Source organism: Nicotiana tabacum, chromosome 22, assembly GCF_000715075.1.
Source record: "Nicotiana tabacum cultivar K326 chromosome 22, ASM71507v2, whole genome shotgun sequence".
In the NCBI taxonomy this organism is placed as follows: Eukaryota; Viridiplantae; Streptophyta; class Magnoliopsida; order Solanales; family Solanaceae; genus Nicotiana; species Nicotiana tabacum.
The window spans coordinates 161,709,466-161,718,802 of record NC_134101.1 but is presented as its reverse complement, the minus strand read 5'-3'; the positions used below and the strand labels follow the sequence as shown (position 1 = coordinate 161,718,802).

The following is a 9,337-nucleotide window of genomic DNA, read 5'->3' as shown; positions in this document are numbered from 1 at the left end:
ATGACTCAACCTGTAAGTCTGAATAACTTTGTAAATCATAAATTACTTTTAGCGTCATGCATATGCGTATGAATGTCATGTCGTGCATAGGTACATGTTTCATAACATTATCAGCCTCTGAGGGCATCCCATCATATCATATCAGCCACTGTGGGCAAAATCATCATCGTATACCAGCTGATCAGGTGGTGATGCGTATATAATGCCATAACCTTTTCCATATCCCATATACATATATATACGCGTATATAATGCCGTTTGAATCATATTTCAGCCATTGTGGGCAACACCATATAATGTCATTTAAATCATATTTCAACCACTGTGGGCAACATCGTCATGATATACCAGATGATCAGGTGGTGGTGCGTATATAACGCCGTAACCTTTTTCCATATCTCATATACATATATTTACATATATATGCGTATATAACTCCATCTGATCATGGGTCAATGCACATGAATGCAATGCATGAAACATACGTCAATAAAATCATTCGGAATATCATAAGACCATTTTTCCTCTAAGTAATATCATAAAGTAAACTCTTTTCAACTTTCGTATTTTTCTGAGACCCATGAACAGATGATAAAATATTATGACACACGAAAATTCAAGAACATAGATATCTCTAATACTTCTATGAATAGAATCATTCATGGAATTTGTGCATTTGCACGTTTCGAACGTATCGTATGGATCATGCCAGAAGAAAGAAGGGATAGCCTTAACATACCTGTTCCTTGAATTATTTGAATGAAACGAAGTTCTGCTTATATGAACTATGTTGAACGCACAAGAATAAAGCTCCTGCTTCTTTGAACGAAATTTTTGCTTAATTTGACAAGTTTGGACAAAATGAAAAATGCTTCATAATAAAGCTTTTGTTAAGCTTTTCATCTTGGATTTTTCAAACCAAGAAAGAGTGTGTTCTTTCTATTTTGATAATTCACATGACTGATGCCTTCTAAAATTAATTTAGAATAACTCATTCTTATGGGTTAGATAACTAACTTACACGTTTTAGCATACTAAGCAGATATGACTCTTAGTCATATGCTTAAATGGTGGTCTACTGCCACGTTTCATTTTGGATATAATTAATTAAGTTTTATCCACTTATTAGTTAACCCGGTAATGTCCGGTTACCCGGTAATTAATCAATTACCCGCATAATTTAAAGATTATCACAAATTACTTAAAATTCTATTTATTGTTAAAATACTTCATATATACTTTATATATTATACTATCGTGGTCATATGGCACCTTGCATGGTGCTAGTTCATAATACCGCGCTCGACCCGTATTTTATTCCAAATTATCCACTTTCAACGAAACTCACTTTCTATAATCCGTGTACCCCTTTATCCTTCATAACACTTATTTATCACTTGTATAATATTGTAATCCTTATAATATCCAAATAATCTTTTACTTGGATTGATGTCAATTACCTTATGACAAATCCAATGTACAATACTACAGGGTGCAACATCGTCGTAACTTAATACCGCAAAGCATAAATCCACTGTAATATAAAACTGTTGGGTGCAACACTGTCGTAACTTAATACTGCAAAGCGTAATATTGACGTAATATTGCGGGGCGTAACATCTAGCTAACGAAATCAAAGCTAAGGCAAGAAATTAGAAAATCGCTCAAAAAGCCTCCCTGGGCCCACATCTCGGAATCGGATAAAAGTCACAAAATATGAACACCCATTCACTCACGAGTCTAACCATACAAGAATTACTCGAATACGGCCTCAATTCGCCTTCAAAAACTCGAAATTTTAGTCTATGAAGTTTCTACCATTTTTCCCCAAATTTTCAACTCAAATCCTTGATTAAATGATGAAATTAACCATAGATTAGTGGGATATAACCATAAAGAAGTTAAGAATCGTTACCCACAAGATTCCTCTAAAACTCCCTCGAGAGTTTGCCTTAATTAGAGCTCTCTAGGTCTAAAAATGGAGAATGAAATCAAACCCTCGCATTTATCCCTTTTCTGCCCAGTTACTCTGGATCTGCAGACTTTTCATCGCGCCTGCGCCATCACACCTGCGGAATTTCCATTGCTGCTGTGGAAATGACTTAAGGGACTAGGTCCGCATATGCAAGCAATTGGTCGAACCTGCACGTGTGCACCTGCGGGCCCATGTCCGCTTCTGCGAGTCCTGGAGCGCATCTGTAGGAATCACAGATGTGGCATTTCCCTCGCACCTACGACCCCTGACCATTCCTTCCAAATCCGCATTTGCACTTGATCTTCCGTACGTGCGAGTCCGCACCTGTGGTCTCCCCTCCGTAGGTGCGAAAACACCAGAAACCAACAAAACTCAACAATTGCCTAAGTACAAATTTCAATCCGTTAAGCATCCGAAACACACCCGAGGCCCCTGGGACCTCAACCAAATATGCCAACAAGTCCTAAAACACCATATGATTTTAGTCGAGCCCTCAAATCACATCAAACAATGCTAAAATCACGAATCACCCTCCAATCCAAACTTTAAGAACTTGAAACTTCAAAATTCTACAACTGATGCCGAAACCAACCAAACCACATTCTATTGACCCCAAATTTTGCACACAAGTCATATTCAACACTACTGACCTACTCCAACTTCCGGAATCCCTGATATCAAAATTTTCACTACCGGCCCAAAACTCCAAAAAATTTACTTTCACCATCTCAAGCCTAAATGAGCTACGGACCTCAAAAACACAATCTGGATATGCCTTTAAGCCAAAAATCATTCAACGGAGCTAACAGAATCGACAGAACTTTATTCCGGAGTCATCTTCACACAGTTCTGACTACGGTCCAAATTTTAAGTCTTAAGCCTCCATTTAGGGACTAAGTGTCCTAAACACTTCCAAACACCAAAATGAACCTCCCGGCAAGTCACAATAGCAAAAATAGATATAAGAGAAGCAGTCAATAGGGGATCGGGGCTCTAACTCTCAAAACAAAAGGTTAGGTCGTTACATCCTCCCCCTTTTAAAACAATCGTTCGTCCTCGAATGAGCATAGAAACATACCTGAAGTGGTGAAAAGATGAGGATAACGGTTGCGCATATACTGCTTGGTCTCCCAAGTAGCCTTCTCGACCAGCTGACCCCGCCACTGAACCTTTACTGATGCAATGTTTTTTGACCTCAGCTTTCGAACCTGCCTATCCAAAATAGCCACTGGCTCCTCAACATAAGATAGATCCTTGTCCAACTGGACTGAGCTAAAATCCAACACGTGAGACAGATTGTCGTGATATCTCTGGAGCATCAAAACATTAAATAACGAATGAACTTCTGCTAGGCTGGATGATAAGGCAAGCTCATAAGCAACCTTCTCAACACACCGCAACACCTCAAAGGGACCAATAAACCTTGGGCTTAGCTTGCCCCTCTTTCCGAACCTCATAACGCCCTACATAGGCGAAACCCAAAGCAAGAGCCGCTCTCCAACCATAAATGAAACATTGCGAACCTTCCGATTCGTATAACTCTTCTGTCTGGACTGGGCTGTGCGAAGGCTATCCTGAATCACCTTAACCTTCTCTAAAGCATCCTAAACCAAGTCTATGCCCAAAAATCTAACCTCACCCGGATCAAACCAACCCACCGGGGATCTACACCATCTACCATACAAGGCCTCATACCATCTGAATGTTAGACTGATAACTATTATTGTAGGCAAACTATGAAAGTGGCAATAACTAATCCCAAGAACCTCCAAACTCCATCACACATGCACTGAGCATATCCTTAAGAATCTAAATAGTACGCTCAGAATTTCCATCCGTCTAAGGGTGAAATGTTGTGCTCAACTCCACTCGAGTACCCAACTCCTGTTGTACAGCTCTCTAGAACCGTAATGTAAACTGCGTACCCCGATGAGAGATGATGGATACCGTCATTCCATGAAGTCTAACAATCTCACGGATATAAACTCGAGCCAGCTGCTCGGAAGAATAGGTAGTCATCACCGGAAGGAAAGGAGCTGACTTGGTCAGTCTATCCACAATCACACAAACTGCATCAAACTTCCGCTGAGTCTATGGGAGTGCAACAATAAGTCCATAGTGATCCTCTCTCACTTCCACTCTGGAATCTCTAAATTCTAAAGAAATACACCCGGCCGTTGATGCTCACACTTCACCTGCTGACAATTTAGGCACCAAGCAACATACTCCACTATGTCCTTCTTCATCCTATGCCACCAATAATGCTGCCTCAAGTCATGGTACATCTTCGCGACACCCAGATGAATAGAGTACCGCAAGCTGTAAGACTCTTGAAGAATCAATGCACGTAAACCATCCACATTAGGCACACATAACTTGAGGTTCCAGTTCCAGAAAATGGTCATGCTTTTCAAATATCTCAGTGAAAGAAAATCCCAGATCTCTTATCGAAAATGCCAAAAGTACGTGTAAGTTTGAAAAGTGTAATTTTCCAAATATCCTTTCCACAATAAATAAAATGTTTCATTTTCTTTCCAAATAACAAGTATAAAGTGCCTCTCCATACCCACATATTAATATATATAATAAGTCATGAATGACATGATACTATATAGCATGAGGAAGAATGCATCTCTATGCTTGTATGTCATGTATGCATGTGAATGCCATGTATCTCAGAGATGAAACATGTACTCACACTCTCAGAGTAATCAATCTCATTACCTTGCATCATCTCTTACTAAGCTTAATACTCAGCATATTAAATTACTCAGCGCTGTATAATAACTGTTGTGGCGTGCAGCCCGATCCATATATATATAGTCGACTGCACTCACTAGGGGGTGTACCGACTCCGGAGGGGCTCCTACACCCCAAGTGATATATCGATGTGGCATGCAGCCCGATCCATATATTCACTGCGGCGTGCAGCCCGACCCAATATCGTTGCGGTGTGCAGCCCGATCCATATATTGCTACGGAGTGCATCCCGATCCATATATCGTTGCAGCGTGCATCCCGATCCATATATCTATTTATATCCTCACAATCAGGCCCTAGGCCTCACTCAGGCATCACTCTCTCCAGTCTCGCTCACGGGCTCAAAATGTCATGAAACTAGCTCGACAACAATGATATGATGCATCAACAACAACATCTGAGATTGAGATACGATATGAATGCATGAATATGACTGAGTAAAAAATATCAATGGAAATTAGTGAGATGACAACAAGAAATAACCACTATGGGTACAAACAATATCAGCATAAAGTCTAAACATGATATTTAGAATGATTGATAACTCAATTACTATTACACCCCACGTTTATGTACGTGAATGTGCTCCATAAGTAAATTGATGAAAGCTCGGAAATGAGATGTTACATCCCGCATTTTCGTACAATAAAGTTTCGTCATAAGTTAATCGACATAAGTTCGGGAATGAGATTATTTTGAGATTATAAGTATTGTACTATTTCAAACAAGCATCCTTCTCTACCAAGAAAAATATTTTACCTTTAATTCTTTTTAAGAGCATTTCCATACTTTTGTCGGTCAAATCATTGTCTGAATCCGAAGAAATATCACCAATATCATATTAAGCTTGTACGGATCAGACTTGGAAGAAAGTTTAGAACAAAACTTCCTATAATCTTTGTCATCATAGAGTCTTATGATCTCCGCTTTATGGGAACTGCCATGACCAACGGAAAACATTCCGTCTTCATCAACGTTGTCACTATCAATCAAACTTTTTTTTCCTCTTGGAAAGTGAAGTAGAGAATTCCTCTATAACCTCTTTTATCTACTTAGGAAATGTTAAATCCTACCTATACCATCACTATTTGAAACACATGTCGTTGCCTTCTCATTATCATTGTAGCTATAGAGATCAACAATTGATCAAAGACACACCCTGTCAGGTACTGTATCCAAGTTATTCTCTGTATCCAAGTTCATCCCGAGTAATAGTACCACGAGGATAATCACCAAAGCCACCAGACAGCTTTATGATGTCAATGAAGCAAGATGAGCTATTCAATGAAACTCGTATTGTAAAGAAGAAGAAAGAGACTGATTCAGAAAAGAGGGTCGAGCCTCGACTATATACATGTAAGTTTTTTACTTTTCATTAAGTATTTTGATTTACTTTTATAAAAATTTTAAAAGACTAATTCAATATATATAATTTTTCATATAGGTTCGCTTCACATGCAGCTGACGTGGGGGAATTCATACGCAATCAACCACCTAATGAATCGGGCGAGGCAATCCAACTTTCGGACGAGGATGCTGAAAGAACACTCCTTGAGTACTTTATATACTTTGAACTAGACAAAAAAATTTAGTTCTATTGTGTTAGTTCTTTTTAGTTCGAATGGGCTTGTAATAAGCGTTAACTTAGTTTTGTTAGCTTAATGTGTTAGTTCTATTGATTGTTGCTTTTAATTGTTGTTGTTGTTGTTGCTGGCATAAAATGCCTGTTTAGGATGTTTGGTAAGCTGGCAGGTGGTGTAGCTGCCAAAACAGGCAGTTTCTGCCAAAAATATACCAAGAAAAGCGACCAACTTTGGTCTCTATTTGGTCGCATTTCACTATAAAAAAAAATAATTTTCTGGGCAATAGCGACCAACCTTGGTCGCTACCTGCCCAGATTTCTATTAAAAATAATACAATTTCTGGAAATATAGCGACCAATGTTGGTCGCTTATCTTTAAAAAAAATTAAATTCTTGAATTTAGCGACCAACTTTGGTCTCTATTGTCCAGATTTTAAAATATAATATTTGGATTAGAGACCAAAGTTGGTCGCTTTCTAATGATTAATGATAAATTAAAAACAGCGTATTTCATATGTAGAGACCAATTTTGGTCGCTAAATTTATATTATTAAATTAATATAGCGACCAAAGTTGGTCACTAAAGTCAAAATCAGAATATTTGGTCATTTTACCTTAGAGACCAAAGTTGGTCGCTCATTAGCGACCAACTTTGGTCCCTAAAATAAAGGGGCCAGCAATATTGCGACCAGGCATGTTTGATCGCTTTTAGGCCTATAAGCGACCAATTTTGATCGCTTTTTATCGGATTTTTAGTAGTGAATTACACATAACCCTTGAAGATTTAACAATTTTCTGAAAGAAATTCCGGGAAGCTCTTATCAAATTCATTCTAGTAAACACAAACAAGATTAGCAAACTGATAGAAGATAATACTTTATCTAGTGAGAAAAATACAAATTATTCTATTTCTTTACACTACCAAGAGTAAGGTCTTTTCCGAGGGAAGAAACCGACACAAAGCCGACGGTAACCGTGGTTTTCCAACTAAAAAACGACGGATTGAGACATTTCAGAAATTATCACGTCGACAGACTCGAGGTGATGGAAATTTTCATTAAAAGATCGATCCGACGGAGTTCATTGATTTTCTTAAATTACGCATAAAATTCACTAGACGAGAATTGAATCGAGGTATATATCGTGGCAGGCTACATTTCTACCATTTGACCATTGGTGCTCGATGGCCTAATGCTTCTGTTTTTCTTATTTAACCAACAGTCCGTCGATTTTTTTTTCAAAAACAAAATTTAAAAATTCACCAAAATTAACCGGCAGACCCGATCGGTTATTCCGTCAATTTTCATAAATGAGTTGATTGTATTTTGACTGAAAATACTGACAGATTTGATCGATTTTATAAAATATTTTTTATTTAAATGTTATTATGGCAATCGATTAGGTCCGTTATTTTTTTAATTAAAAAAATGCGCTAAACATATTGATGACGGTGTGTGTCAAAATTAAGTTTTGGTGCATTATTGCGTAAAATTAACTAACGAATTTTTGGCGATTATAATTTTTCTAATCTATTTTCCGATATGCTCTGTCGGTTTCCTTAAATTATTATTGCTCATTTTGTATGATCAAATTACACAATTATTTGTAGTTGTAAATCGTGATATAAAAGAATTAGGCTTTAAATTAATGTACTGCTTAAAATAGAATTAAAGGAAGACGCGGAGACCTTTCGAAAAGATAACCTGGTCGGTGTAGCAGCCTATTTTCGCAAATCAAACCAAAATTGGAAGGGGAAAAGGGGCTTAAAAAGAGCATGCATGAGATCTCACATTTTAGAAATATAGAAAATTAAGCTACAAAAGGGTAAAAGTTAATATCAATCTAATTTAATCATGAGTTGTATCTAAAGGGACACCAATGACCCAATGACCACTAAAGAGATACAATTCCGCCATAAAATTGAACGTCAAAGTTATCAAAATTAGATTTGCAATAACGGGGAGAACTGAAGAAGGTCGATTAACTGGCTTGTTTTGGCACTGAATCGATATTATAATGCGTATTTATAACGCTATTTTTTTTGTTAGGAATCATTATGCTACCAAATTTTAAAAGCTCCAAACCTAAAAGAAATGGAAAGAGGTTATAACTATTAATCAAGTAATTAAGAGTTTATTCTTAGATGTTAGGAAAATAATTAATTAACTACTTTATTTTGTGTAAAATTAATTTTAAAAGGTAAAACAAACAAATTATATTTCGCTAAGTAACTTTGTATTTTTTTTAATAAGATAGATAGATAGATATATAAAAATATAAATTAGTAACTCCACCAAGGAATTCCTAATCTTCTCCCTATTTAGTTATTCACTTATCTAACCTTTATTCATGGAATACAGGAGCAACAAAGTAGTTTAGCAAATTAAGCAGGATGGAATTAGTTATTATTCATTTAGTTCCAGAGTCATGATGGAAATATGTACCAAAATAAACACGTCCTAGAAGAATATCTTACGACACCAAAAATAAAAATCAATTTATCTCATTTGTCACTAAGCAACAAGCTAGGATGATTGACAATAAGTAATACTGCAACTGGCTTTCTCGAACGGGCGTTTGGTCTAGTGGTATGATTCTCGCTTTGGGTGCGAGAGGTCCCGAGTTCGATTCTCGGAACGCCCCTAAAAGATATTTTTTCCCACTTATCGAATGGAATGGAAATGCCTACTCTTACGCAAAGTGATACCGTTTGCATGCTCTAAATATGTATACTGCACATGTGATATTTAGAGTGTTTTTACAATTTAATATTAGGTTAGAGTGTAGTAATTGAGAATATTGGGGTAATTTATACATAATCATACTATATATAAATTTTAGTTCTTGAATGTTATAAAAAGGGTGTTTGACTAAATTAAAGGATAATAGGCATACTATTGTATATCTAGAGGATCACGCATAACTATTTACAAAAAGTTTTTCTCTATATTTCTTTTTTATTTTTGCTAACATAATTAAATCATTTAGAATTAATTAGTTTTGATTCTATGACCTGTTAA

At 36.8% G+C, this 9,337-nt stretch overlaps 1 non-coding gene across 1 annotated transcript; it reads left to right on the top strand.

The window, feature by feature from the left end:
• The first annotated feature begins 8,888 nt into the window (after window positions 1–8,888).
• TRNAP-UGG (transfer RNA proline (anticodon UGG)) lies at window positions 8,889–8,960 on the top strand. The gene has a single exon. It is a non-coding gene; the product is annotated as a tRNA-Pro (tRNA).
• The last annotated feature ends 377 nt before the right edge of the window (window positions 8,961–9,337 follow it).